This window comes from Solanum stenotomum, chromosome 6 (assembly GCF_019186545.1).
Source record: "Solanum stenotomum isolate F172 chromosome 6, ASM1918654v1, whole genome shotgun sequence".
Classification (NCBI taxonomy): Eukaryota; Viridiplantae; Streptophyta; class Magnoliopsida; order Solanales; family Solanaceae; genus Solanum; species Solanum stenotomum.
Window position 1 is genome coordinate 33,196,075 of NC_064287.1, and position 12,698 is coordinate 33,208,772.

Below are 12,698 nucleotides of genomic sequence, written 5' to 3' on the forward strand. Positions count from 1 at the left end.
ATTGCATCCACCTTGGGAGTATACATCTCCATAAAATAATGTCAGAACTTTCGTGAAAAATCCTTATTTTTCAATGCAGAAGCCTTATTGCATATTTTACGATTTCACTTATCGCACAATAATTCATTTGTACCCTATTGACATTATATCTTGGTATATGGACAAAATAAGTCTACAACATCACTTTCAAGTGAATAAAAATATACTTGAATTGTATTTTCTTTGGCTAATCAATTATTTGTCAGCTCTCGATAGATTTAATATCAAGATCCTCATCACTATTTATAATTTTGAGAGCTACATTAGATTCAATATATCATTGGCGATTATTTGATATCGATTCTAATGTGACATAACTTATCAAGCTCACTTTATTTTTCATCATTTCGAGGTACCTGAACCTTTGCCAAGGTTTTTATAAAGTGTTATGTGATGAGTTTGAGATTTGAACTCATTTAGGGCTTTATTTATAATGATTTAGTATCCTCAAATGCTTATTTTGTGCCAACAACTGATGTAAAACCCTTGATCTTCAGATATATGGATTGAGGAACAAAGCTAGGACAGAAATGGGCAACATAGACAACATTAGCGAAAAAGAGAAGGGAAAAACAAGTCTGATGATCGCCGATGTCACTTGGCGACTCGCCAAGTTGCTACTCTACCGCCTAAAGTTACAGTACGCTGAGGCTAGATTAGGAGTAGCTTCGGTGAGCAACAGTTCCACTCGGAGCATCACCGATCGAATCAGAGATGGATGACTAGGTCGCCGAAAGTACCGATGGAGATCCAGAGAAGTGCTGATGGGCGAGATGAAAGGAAAAATGGCACATCGCAGAATGAGACGGTGATCTCGATCTGGCTCACCTAAAATTACAATGGTTGGACTAAGAAGAGGTAAAAAAAAATGAAGGCGAGACAAAAGAGAATCAATGAGTTGCCGAACGGTCGGCGACGCCCGACTTACCTCGCCGATTGGTTCCAAACAGCCATACATCAAACTTGCATAAATTGATTTTTGGAAGAGAGAGAAGGTATTTAGAAATGGAAGGAACAAAAGATTAAGAGCAAAAACACTACCCTTGTGGATTTCAAGTGATTTTAGCAAGGTTTCCCATTTGAATTTTGTAATAGAGAAAATTTTAGTTAATTTTGACTTTCGAATTTTGTTTGCCCAGCTATGGAAAACGTGGAAGATATTGAATTTCATCTTTTCTCTATGATTGGCTAAAACTCTAACCTTGGGGGTTTGACAATGTGACTAATTGTTGAATTTTGCTAAATGGGTGTTATCAATTAGTGATTTTTGATGTTAATCTGAAGCAGGTCTAAATTACTATGGTGGTTTAACGTCCATATTGCATATTTAGTGTGATAGATTTCGAAGTTTTATGCTTGCTCGAGAGAGGAGTACAGAACCAACGTAGTAATTTGGCATCCTTAGTAGTGGGTCTTGACAGTTTTAGCTTGAGAAAGTGAAACCTAAGAGCTAGCCTTTGTATCCAGCTTGAGAGAGTTGATTTGATGAGAGCGTAGGCTGGTCATTTCATAGATGGTGTTGAGGTTCGAGAGAACTTAACAGAAATGAGGTAATTGTTTGAGAGAAAGTTGCCTTATTAAAGTCCACTTTACTCGCGACAAATTAGCATTATTGGTAATGAGATACACCCATGAAGTTGAAATCGAAAGTTGGTTAGTCAACCCCTAAGTGTTTTCTAGTTATCTGATTATTTCTTGTTGATAATTTGAAATGGGTTGGTAACAATATCTTGAAATTTGACTGTGTAACTATTAAGTGTTGTGTTGCTCAGCTGCAAAGGTCTTTGTCATACTTTCGTATTTGAATTCAAAAAAAGCTATTCTCTGTGGGATCAACCCAAACTCAGTTGGTTGGGTTATATACTAACTAACGATCGTTGACAATTAGAATTGGATAAAGTGTCTTTAAAACGTTAATCAAATGGCGCCACTGCCCGAGAGTAGCGTTACTTAGAGTTCTTTATCGAAGATTTGACTTGTGAATTTGTTGGATGTAGTTGAATCGGTTTAGACTGCATTGTGTAGTATTGGTTGGACTATATAGAATTAAAATGAGTGAGGTAGAGGTGAATGGTAGCCAAACAGGTCATTGGGATGGTATCGATGATATCAATAGTGTTTACAACTCATCTCAACTAGGTGAAATGGGTGCAATTTTCCTACCACAAACTGAGGGGAATGCAATATTTGAGGTCACTAGCACGACTCTTCATCTCCTCCAAATGAGGGAACTTTATGGAAGGCTAGATCACCAAGACCCACATGAGCATGTAAGAAATTTTATAGAGGTGTGCAACCCTTTAAGAATGTGTCACAAGAGTCAATCTAGCTTAGGTTATTTCCACTATCTTTGACGGGGGAGGATAACAAGTGGTTGGTCGAGTTACCAAACAATTCCATCACATCATGGGATGAGCTGATTATAATATTCAATGCGAGATTCTTTCCCCCCATCAAGGATGATGAAACTTTGAGATGACATTCAAGGTTTCAAGCGATGGGAGGGTTAACTCATCGATGAAACGTAGGTGAGGTTTAAGAAACTCTTACTCAAATGCCTAACTCACGGGCTACCAAACGATTTGCTACTCCAATATTTTTATCGGAGTCTTGATTTGGTTAATAAAGGAGTGGCTGATCAATTGGTATGAGGGGGAATAATGTTGCAATCATTTGAGGTGGCTTCATTTCTTCTTGATGACATGAAGAAAATAAATCAAGCTTGGTACACTTAAGAGGATTAAGTCTCTCCTTTTTGTTTTAGATTGACACAAGAACAACTTGATAAGGAAAGAGAAAGGGATGAAAACATCAAGAAGATGTTGACCCAAATGAAGCTATTACAAGAGCATATGATGGAGAATGTGGGAAAGCCCAAAGGGACAAGTGGAGTGTTTAGAGTTGAGAAGGGTTCTTCCCCAAGTTATTCAAAATCGAGGGTGAATCAAGGTAGGAACTCCAAGAGATACGAGGAGAGTTTCCACCCACGCTATTTATAGCAAGTGGGAATTAAGATTGGAACTATCACAAGGGGGAAGGGCAAAGAAGATACTATCAAGATTGGGCTGAGCAAAGTGATTATTGGAAAATGGAGGATGACCATGAAAAGGACCACACTCACTCGAGTGAGAGCCCAAAATCGAAAGGGAGTGCAAGTAGTCCTCAGGTGAATGATTTACTGTCACGCATTCTTGATATAATTGAAGGTTCGGATGATTTGTTGAAAGGGATAAGAAAAAACTTTTCATCATTGAACAATAAAGTGAACTCTCACGCATATGCAATTAAGATACTTGAAGGTCAATTGAATTTACTTTCAGCACAATTGAAACCAAAAATCACAATGGAAGATGATGATAGAGGGTTGGTTGTGATTACTCGTAGTGGAAAGGTAGCAATAGGTGATGTGACAGGCAATGAAGAATCTCAAATGTATGAAGAAGACAAAGGTATGGAGGAAGAAGAGACATCTATCCATCAAAGCATTGCCAAAGAACCACAAAAAGATATGGAGAAACACAATCCAATACCGAAAGTTATGCAACCTTTACCCAAAATATCTGCTCCATTTCCCTAACGTCTCAAGAAGAAGAATGAGGATGAGAAGTTCAAGAAGTTTTTATCGGTGTTCAAGACATTATCAATTAATCTCCCTCTAGTGGAAGCATTGTTGGAAATGCCGGGTTATGTCAAATTTATGAAGGAGTTAGTCACAAAAAAAAGGAGCTTGGATTTTTAGACAATCGAAGTTTCTCATAGATGTAGTGCAATTATGACTAAGGAGCTGATAAAAAAGAATTAATGTTTTGGGTCAATGAATATGAAGTAACTTTTAATGTTTGTAAGTCAATGAAACAACCAAGTGATATTCACGTGGTCTCCATTGTTGATGTCATTGATTAAGGGGTGGCTAGTGTGAGCCATTTGATGTGTATGAGTGAACCACTTGAAGCTGTGCTTGCTAACATTGATAAATTCGAAATTCAAGGCTATGAAGAGGTAGTAGCTGCTCTTTCTGGCTTTGGGAGGGGGGGGGGGTATTCAAAGACTCCATTGAAGTTGGACATTGATCTAAAAAATTGAGAAACTCCTCCCGCAAAGCCATCAACAGAAGAACCACCAAATTTGGATTTGAAAGTACTTCCCTCCCATCTCTGATATGCTTTCTTGGGGGCAAATAACACCTTATCGGTGATCATTGCAGCTGACTTGCTTGAATGGCAGGTAAAATTGCTCTTTGAGGTGTTGAGAAGGAATATCAAAGCTATAGGTAGGACTATCGCTGACATAGTGGGCATTTCTCTCGGTATTTGTACTCACAAAATTCAACTTGATATTGATTGTAAATCGAGTGTTGAACGTCAGTGGATATTGTGCCCACCGATGTAAGAGGTGGTCAAAAAGGAGATAATAAAGTGGTTGGATGCAGGTGTGATCTACCTTATTGCGGATAGTAAATGGTTAAGTTCGATACAATGTGTACCGAAAAAGGGAGGCATCACAGTAGTCCCAAATGAAAAGGGGGAACTTGTGTCTATGAGACCGATAATCAAATGGAGAGTATGCATGGATTACTGGAAGTTAAATTCGTGAGCTGAAAAGGATCACTTTCCCATGTCTTTCATTGATTAAATGCTTGATCGACTCTCATAGAAAGGTTGGTATTACTTTTTCGATGGTAATTCCGGTTATAACCAAATTTCAATTACTTTAGAAAACCACGAGAAAATCACCTTCACCTGCCCATACAAAACTTTTGCCTTCAAACGAATGTCGTTCGGGTTATGTAATGATCCGGCAACATTTCAACGTTGCATGTTATCTATTTTTGCTGACATGGTAGGGGATTCAATGAAGGTATTCATGGATGACTTCTTGGTTGTGGGTGACACTTTGAAGCATGTTTAGCACACTTAGGACAAGTTCTCCAAAGATGTGTGGAGACAAATTTGGTCCTAAATAGGGAAAAATGCCACTTCATGGTTAAGGAAGGTATAGTTCTTGGTCAAAGTGTGGCAAAAGGGGATGGAGGTTGATAAAGCAAAGATTGAAGTAATTGAGAAGTTACCACCACCAATTTCGGTGAAGGGTGTTCGTCATTTCTTGGGACATGCCGATTTTTACCGGAGGTTCATCGAAAACTTCTCAAAGATTGCACATCCTCTATGTAAACTCTAGGAGAAGAAGGTGAAATTCCACTTTGATGATGCTTGCATGGTGGCTTTCAAGTGCTTAAAAGAAAAATTGGTCTCCACCCCGGTTATTATTAATCCCAATTGGTTAGAAGCCTTCGAAGTAATGTGTGATGTAAGTGGCACGACATTAGGTGTTGTATTGGGGTAAAAATGCAACAAACTATTTCTCCCCTTTTACTACGCAAGCCAAACTCTAGATAGTGCTTAACGTAACTATACAGTTACAGAACAAGAGTTACTTGCGGTAGTTTATGCGTTTGAGAAGTTCCGGGCATACTTGCTAGGTACTAAAGTGGTTGTTCACACTGATCATGCTGCACTGCGTTATCTGATGGCAAAGAAGGATGCCAAGACAAGATTGATAAGGTGGGTGCTACTATTGCATGAATTCGACTTTGAAGTAAAATATAGGAGAGGTTGTGAAAATCAGGTGGCTGACCACTTATCAAGATTGGAAGGCAAGGAAAATGTCGAGCTGGAAATCGACATAAATGATTCTTTTCCCGATGAACAGGTATTCACGGTAACTCTCAAACAACCTCTTTGGTATGATGATTTCGCCAATTACATAGTGTGTGGATTAAATCCAGATGAACTGAACTTCTACCAACAAAAGAGGTTTTTGTTCGATGTTAAGAAGTAATTTTGGGATGAACCATATTTATTTAGAGAGTGTGCAAACCATATCATTAGGAGATGTGTTCCGAAAGAAGAAGCCATCGAAATTTTCCATACTTGTCATGCTTGACTGGTTGGGGGTCATCATGGTGGTGTACGTACAACTGCTAAAGTCCTCCAAAGTGGCTACTACTGGCCGTCACTCTACAAAGATGCTCATGAGTTTGTTAATAAGTTCACTCAATGTCAGAAACAAGGTGGAGTGTCCAAAAGACACTAGTTGCCTATTATGCCCATTTTAGAAGTTGAGTTATTTGAAGTTTGGGGAATAGATTTCATGGGCCCATTTGTGAGTTCATTTGGTAATAAGTATATATCGGTGGCCGTAGATTATGTTTCTAAATGGGTGGAGGTTGTTGCACTTCCAAACAATGAAGGGAAAAATGTTGTTTAATTCCTGAAACGCTACATCTTTGCTAGATTTGATACTTCTCGGGCAATTATTAGTGATGGGGAATCCCACTTTTACAACAAGTGGTTCTCAGCCTCATTGAGTAAGTACGGAGTGAAATATAAAGTAGCAACTCCGTATCATCCTCAAACAAGCAGCCAAGTTAAAGTGTCAAATTGGGAGATCAAAAGCATCTTGGACAAGACAATGAATGCTAATAGGACCGATAGGTCTCGAAAGCTTGATGACACACTATGGGTGTATCACACAACATACAAAACACCAATGGGTATGTCTCCGTATCAGTTAGATTTCAGTAAATCTTGCCATCTACTAGTTGAATTGGAAAAAAGCATTATCGGCATTGAAAGTTATAAATCTGGACTAGACAAAGACTTCAAAAGAGAGAATATAGCAATTAAATGAGTTGGACGAATTAAGGTTCAAGGCTTACGAAAGTTCATCCCTTTACAAGGAAAATATGAAGAAATGACATGATTCTAATTCTTGGCTTAGACTCTTTCTGGGAATGCTCAAGTCCAAATGGTCAGGGACGTTTAGAGTGACACGAGTGTTCACAAATGGTGCCATCAAAGTTGAAGGTCCAGAAGAAACTAAATTCAAGGTGAATGGGCAACACTTGAAGTTATACTTTGGCAAGTATCAAGAGATTTCTCTGTTTGAGGTGGTGTACCTGGAAGATGCTTGAGAGAATTTCCACATCGTGCCACGACTTTAAATAAGGCGCTTCTTGGGAGGCAACCCAAGTGTTAGTGTTTCAAATAATGTGTGTTGATTTTGCAGGTGCAAGATATTATATGAGAAGAAGATGCTATTGGTGGATCGCCGAATCGGTTTGATGAGCACGACATAGTACGTCTTATGGACTTCAAAAATGGAGTTGAGACACTAGAACATTCGGCAGGAGACCTTAATCACTCGGTGAATCGCCGATGTGCTTAGGCGACCCGATTTTTCTCACTTTTTTACTCCATCGCTGATAGCTTAACTCAATTATTGCTTGGCGATGTTACAAATCCATTATGCGAAGCATCGACCTGTTCGGCGTCCTCCTCCATCTCCATTGATTTTCCCCTTTCTGAGAGTGTCACACACTAGAACTTAGGGGATATATGGACCATTGGTGCACCGCCGAGGCATTCGTCGATTGTTTCATCTTCTCGCCAATTGGGCGCCTATTGAAGATTCCTTGTCACCTTGTTCTGCATGTTTATATACTAGAATTTTATCTTTATTTGTTAGTTTTTAATTTTAATCTTATTTTATTTTTTGGGAGTGTCCGTTCTCTACTCACATTGGGGACAATGTTGAATGCTTTTGGTGGGGTCGTGTGCTTAGTCGGTGAGTTCCTTGTGTGCTTGGACCCTTCTGAAAAACTTTTTGCCACCTCTTGTGTGTTTAATTGTGGTTGTTCTTGTGCAAATTTGAGTATCGGTTATGATCAATACCGATAACTTGAATGGTGCGCTCATTCGAACAAAAATAAATGTGCAGCTACGACGAGGCCAAATGAAGTTGCATAGACAATATGTGAACTTTTTGCGTCTCGTTGTGAGTATCCGATTATCTAATTGTGTCTTATGTGATGAACATTGCACACTATCGAAAGTGTGGAGTCTTATTTGATATTGGTGACAATGCCTTGTGTGATGAGCTTACCGTGAATCATGTGTGATAACACCTAGAATTTGCCTCGTTGGTCTAGCTGACTAAGTTATGCAAGCTCTTGAAATGATCTTAGGCAACAATTTTGAAGAGTGGACCAATTTGACATTATACCTTTTTTGTGGCCTACCTTGTGAGTGTGTGCACTTTGCTTGAACCCCCTTTGAGCCCTGTCCTTTTCTTGGAAGAAACTTGAGCAAATGAGACCTCTTTCTGTCCCTTCACCCGTAATCCTCAAGAAGTGGGGTTTGTTTGAATAGACAACTTAGGCCAAAAGCCTAAGTTGGGGGTGTGGTGAAAAAAGAAAGTAAATCAAGAAATGCAAAAGAAGTTTACCTTGAGCCATGGTTGTGAGAAAGATGGAACCCCTCCATATATAAAAAAAGAAAAGAGAGAAAAGAAATGAAAAATGAAAAAGAAAAAGAACGAAAAAGTTGTGAAAGTTGCAAGAGAAATGGGGTGTCCGGTATTCCATGAGAAGTGAATAATGGGGTGACTTGTGAGCATGAGTGCAAATGTGGAAGAAAAGGAAAGAAAGTGTTGTTAATACCACATTTCATGAAGATAGCAGCCACTGAGCCTAAATGACTATGCCCTTACACTCAGCCCCGTTTCAAGCCTTGAAAATACCTTTTCGATCTTGAGTGAGCTGAAACGAATGTTAAGTGGAAAATAAGGCAAACCTATGGGTGAAGTCATGCATGTGTTCATCTTTGAGAGTGTGAGAGTTGTATGTGATTCGGGAACTTTAAATTGTTGAAGAATAGTGTGTGAATATGGAATCATCTTTGTGTGAGGGCATTTGAGTACCTTTGTTGAGCTTGAACTTGCATTTGAAGCAAGTATTGTGAACTTGAGAATCTTTGAGAATGGTGAGTCACAACTTGAACCTTTGAGTGAACAATTGATCCTTGCATGAGTAAGTTAAGTCTTGTTGAGTGCATTCATGATTGAGTCTTGTGTAGCACTGTTGGAGACATCCCTTTTGAAATGTTGAACTTGAGTTTTTACTTGAGGACAAGCAAAAGTTTAAGTTGGGGGTGTTGATGAGTCCGAGATTTGGACTCATTTAGGGCTTTATTTATAATGATTTAGTATCCTCAAATGCTTATTTTGTGCCAACAACTGATGTAAACCCTTGATCTTTAAATATATGGATTGAGGAACAAAGCTAGGACAGAAATGGGCAACAGATACAACACTAGCGAAAGAGAAGGGAAAAACAAGCCTGATGATCGCCGATGTCACTCGGCGACTCTCCAAGTTGCCACTCTACCACCTAAAGTTATAGAACGCTACGGTTGGATTATGAGTAGTTTCCCCGAGCAGCAGTTCCACTCGAAGCATCATCGATCGCATCGGCAATGGATGACCAGGTCACCAAAAATACTGATGAAGATCCAGAGAAGTGCTGATAGGCGAGATGAAAGGAAAAACGGCGCATCGCAGAATGAGACGGTGATCTCGATCTGGCTCACCTAAAATTACAATGGTTGGACTAAGAAGAGGTAAAAAAATTAAGGCAACACGAAGGAGAATCGACGAGTTGCCGAACGGTCGGCGACGCCTGACTTACCTCATCGATTGATTCCAAACAGGCATACATCAAACTTGCATAAATTGATTTTTGGAAGAGAGAGAAGGTATTTAGAAACGGAAGGAACAAAAGATTGAGAGCAAAAACACTACCCTTGTGGATTTCAAGTGATTTTAGCAAGGTTTCCCATTTGAATTTTGTAATAGAGAAAATTTTAGTTAATTTTGACTTTCGAATTTTGTTTACCCATCTATGGAAAACGTGGAAAGCCTTGAATTTCATCTTTTCTTTATGATTGGCTTAAACCCTAACTTTGTGGGTTTGATAATGTGACTAATTGTTAAATTTTTCTAACTAGGTGTTATCGATTAGTGAATTTTTATGTTAATCTGAAGCAGGTCTAAATTACTATGTTGGTTTAACGTCCATATTGCATATTTAGTGTGATAGATTTTAGAGTTTTGTGCTTTCTCGAGCGAGGGGTACAGAACCAACGTAGTAATTTGGCATCTTTAGTAGTGGGTCTTGACAGTTTTAGCTTGAGAAAGTGAAACCCAAGAGCTAGCCTTTGTATCCATCTTGAGAGAGTGGATTTGATGAGAGCGTAGGCTGGTCATTTCATAGATGGTGTTAAGGTTTGATAGAACTCAACAAAAATGAGGTAATTGTTTGAAAGAAAATTGCCTTTCTTATAGTCCACTTTACCCGCGACGAATTAACATTATCGGTAATGAGATACACCCATTAAGTTGAATTCGACAGTTGGTTAGTCATCCCCCAAGTGTTTCCTAGTTATCTGATTGTTTCTTGTTGATAATTTGAAGTGGGTTGGTAACATCTTGAAATTTGACTGTGTAACTATTAAATGTTGTGTTGCTCAACTATAAAGGTCCTTGTCATACTTTCGTATTTGAATTCAAAGAAAGCTACTCTATGTGGGATCGACCCTAACTCAGTTAGTTGGGTAATATACTGACTAACGATCGTTGACACTTAGTTTTGGATGAACTGAACTGTCTTTGAAACATTAAACAAATGGCGCCGCTGCCGGGGAGTAGCATTACTTTGAGTTATTTTATCGAAGATTTGACTTGTGAATTTTTGGATATAGTTGAATCGGCATAGACTGCATTGTGTAGTGTTGGTTGGACTAAATAGAATTAAAATGAGTGAGGTAGAGGAGAATGGTAGCCAAGCAGGTCATCGGGACGGTATCGATGATATCAATAGTTTTTACAACCCATCTCAACCAGGTGAAATGGGTGCAATTTGCCTACCACAAACTGAGGGGAATGCAATATTTGAGGTCACTAGCACGACTCTTCATCTCCTCCAGATGATGGGACTCTATGGAGGGCTAGATCACCAAGACCCACATGAGCATGTAAATTTTTTTATAGAGGTGTTCAGCCCTTCGAGAATGTGTCACAAGAGTCAATTTGGCTTACATTATTTCCACTATCTTTGACAAGGAGGCTAGCAAATGGTTGGCCGAGTTACCAAACAATTCCATCACATCATGGGAGGAGATGATTATAGCATTCAATGCGAGGTTCTTTCCCTTATCAAGGGTGATGAAACTTAGAGATGACATTCAAGGTTTCAAGCGATGGGAGGGTGAACCCATCCATGAAACGTGGGTGAGGTTTAAGAAACTCTTACTCAAATGCCCAACTCACGGCTTACTAAATGATTTGCTACTCCAATATTTTTAGTGAGTCTTGAATCGGTTAATAAACGAGTGGCTGATCAATTCGTACGAGGGGGAATAATGTTGAAATCATTTAAAGTGGCTTCATTTCTTCTTGATGACATAAAGAAAATAAATCAAGCTTGGTACACTCTAGAGGATCAACTCTCTCCTTTTTGTTTTAGAATGACACAAGAACAACTTGATAAAGAAAAGAAAGGGATGAAAAGATCAAGAAGATGTTGACCCAAATGGAGCTATTACAAGAGCATATGATGGAGAATGTGGGAAAACCCAAGGGAACAAGTGGAATGTTTAGAGTTGAGGAGGGTTCTTCCTCAAGTTATTCAAAACCGGGGGAGAATCAAGGTTGGAACTCCAAGAGATACGAGGAGGATTCCCACCCACGCTATTTACAGCGAGGAGGGAATCACGATTGGAACTATCACAAGGGGGAAGAGCAAAGAAGATTCTATCAAGATTGGGTTGAGCAAAGTGATTATTGGAAAAAAGAGGATGACCATGAAGAGGACCACACTCACTCGAGTGAGAGCCCAAAATCGAAAGGGAGTGCAAGTAGTCCCCGGGTGAATGATTTGCTATCACGCATCCTTGATAAAGTTGAAGGTTCGGATGATTTGTTGAAAGGGATGAAAGATGACTTTTCATCATTGAACAATAAAGTGAACTCTCACGCAGATGCAATCAAGATACTTGTAGGTCAGTTGAGTTTACTTTCAGCATAATTGAAACCAAAAATCACAATGGAAGATGATGATAGAGGGATGGCTGTGGTTACTCGTAGTGGATAGGTAGCAATAGGCGATGTGACAGGCAATGAAGATGCTCAACTGCATGAAGAAGACAAAGGTATAGAGGAAGAAGAGACACTTATCCATCAAAGCATTGCCAAAGAACCACAAAAAGATGTGGAAAACACAATCCAATCCCAAAAGTTATGCAACCTTTACCCAAAATATCTGCTTCATTTCTCCTACATCTCAAGAAGAAGAATGAGGATGTGAAGTTCAAGAAGTTTTTATCGGTGTACAAGACATTATCAATTAATCTCCCTCTAGTGGAAGCGTCGTTGGAAATGCCGGGGTATGCCAAATTTATGCAAGAGTTAGTCACAAAGAAATGGAGCTTGGATTTTTAGACAATCAAAGTTTCTCATAGTTGTAGTGCAATTATGACTAAGGAGCTGATAAAAAAGAGAGAAAATCCCGGGGCGTTCACCATGCCTTGCACCATCGGCATGCTCCAATTTGCTAGAGCCCTATGTTATTTAGAAGCAAGCATCAACCTAATGCCATAAGCGATCTATAAACAACTTGGGTTGGGTGAACCGAAATCCATAACAATGAGACTCTTGATGGCGGACCGATCAATTAAACATCCTGTGGGGATACTATATGACATCTTGGTAAAGGTTGAACGATTCATTTTCCCGACTGATTTTGTCATTCTCGATTGTGAAAT

At 39.2% G+C, this 12,698-nt stretch overlaps 1 non-coding gene across 1 annotated transcript; it reads right to left on the reverse strand.

Moving 5' to 3' along the window:
* Positions 1 to 11,103: 11,103 nt before the first annotated feature.
* On the reverse strand, positions 11,104 to 11,210 carry LOC125869490 (small nucleolar RNA R71). The gene has a single exon (XR_007446853.1). It is a non-coding gene; the product is annotated as a small nucleolar RNA R71 (small nucleolar RNA).
* Positions 11,211 to 12,698: the final 1,488 nt, after the last annotated feature.